The sequence below is a fragment of the Crassostrea angulata genome, chromosome 1 (genome assembly GCF_025612915.1).
Source record: "Crassostrea angulata isolate pt1a10 chromosome 1, ASM2561291v2, whole genome shotgun sequence".
Taxonomy (NCBI): Eukaryota; Metazoa; Mollusca; class Bivalvia; order Ostreida; family Ostreidae; genus Magallana; species Magallana angulata.
The window spans coordinates 13,043,322-13,044,759 of record NC_069111.1 but is presented as its reverse complement, the minus strand read 5'-3'; the positions used below and the strand labels follow the sequence as shown (position 1 = coordinate 13,044,759).

Below are 1,438 nucleotides of genomic sequence, written 5' to 3'. Positions count from 1 at the left end.
GTTCTGTTACTCTCTTTTGACTCTACAAATGACACTCAAATTTTGGTTGCCTATTCAAAATGCTTTTGAAGCATTGTAAATATTAAAATCGGAAAAATCATTTTTGGCCAAAATCGTGACAATGCCCCTTTAAGTCAATTCGTGTTACATTTTGCTATTTTTATCCAAGTAATTTGTCAATTAGTATCCAGAATGGAATTCGTTTAAAAATAAAAATTCCAAGCTTACATACATATGGACAATCACAATTTTCTAATCCTAAAGAAATTACTTTTAACTGTAACTTACCTGATAATTGTTTTTAATATGCAATTGGATATCTCAACGATTTATTGAATGACAGTCAATGAAAATCCCTCCTCCTTATATAATGGACCAATCAGGGCTGTTTTTCTTTCGGCGGAGAAAAGCTTTGTTATATAAGACGATCGGTTTTGAAAATGTTAAAAACAATATCAAACTAAGATGAGGAACCTTGCAAGCACATTTGTGGTTGTACTGCTGATTTCAGTTTGCTTCGATTCCAGTTTACAGACATCCCCGCCTCATATCTTGAAAATTATTCATGGTAAGAGTTGTTTGTGTCAAAAAGTTTAATAATTCAATAAAAACTCAACTTGGTTTGTGTAAGCAATTTATTTATTCAAAATTCATTTCGGAATTTTTCAGAATCTGAGCACAACTAATATATCTTTTCAGAAATTTTAAGAAAAGTAATTTTATTTTATTGAATTTTTTTGAAAATATACATTTTGTATTTATGTATAGAATATCTCGGAAATAAACATTTTGATTGATTTTATTTCATTTTTCGGAAATGTAAATTTGATATATAATTTTGGATTTTTTCTTGAAATGTTCATTTCGTACATATCTATATCTGTTTTTTCGAAAATGTTCATTTTGAAACATTGATGGAATAATTCAAAAAATATGTTATTTTTTTCAAACTTGTTTTAGATTGCCGATGTCCACGAACTTGTGTATTTTCATTAAGAGTTTGTTTAATAGCCGGGGCCTGCCGGAGATGCAAGTCACCGAACTATGGAAAGAAAAGGTTTGTAAAAAGTATAAAATTAAATAATTCAAATAGTCATTTTTATTAACGTAACTGTATAATTTATGCATTATTACTATTACATATCTTAATTTTTAAGCTTATATATATATAATTTTTCTAATCAGGTAGCCAAAAAAAAAAAACCCAAGAAAAAATATTTGCATGCTTGGACTGAAGACGAGTTTAAGATAGCCAGTTGTGAATGAAAAGACTTACAAATTGCTCTGAAGAAAAGTAGCGTAAACTGTGGGAGATTCTGAAGCCAATGAAAATTTGTTTCAAAGGAATGAGTTAATGTAACTTTTATTGATAACAGTATCATACAACGATATTATGTCCATATATCTTATCATATTGTTTTATGCGTATTACATGTAA

At 28.2% G+C, this 1,438-nt stretch overlaps 1 long non-coding RNA gene across 1 annotated transcript; it reads left to right on the top strand.

The window, feature by feature from the left end:
• Window positions 1-460: 460 nt before the first annotated feature.
• LOC128172867 (uncharacterized) lies at window positions 461-1,438 on the top strand. Its single transcript, XR_008242376.1, has 3 exons — window positions 461-568; window positions 961-1,057; window positions 1,186-1,438. It is a non-coding gene; the product is annotated as an uncharacterized LOC128172867 (long non-coding RNA).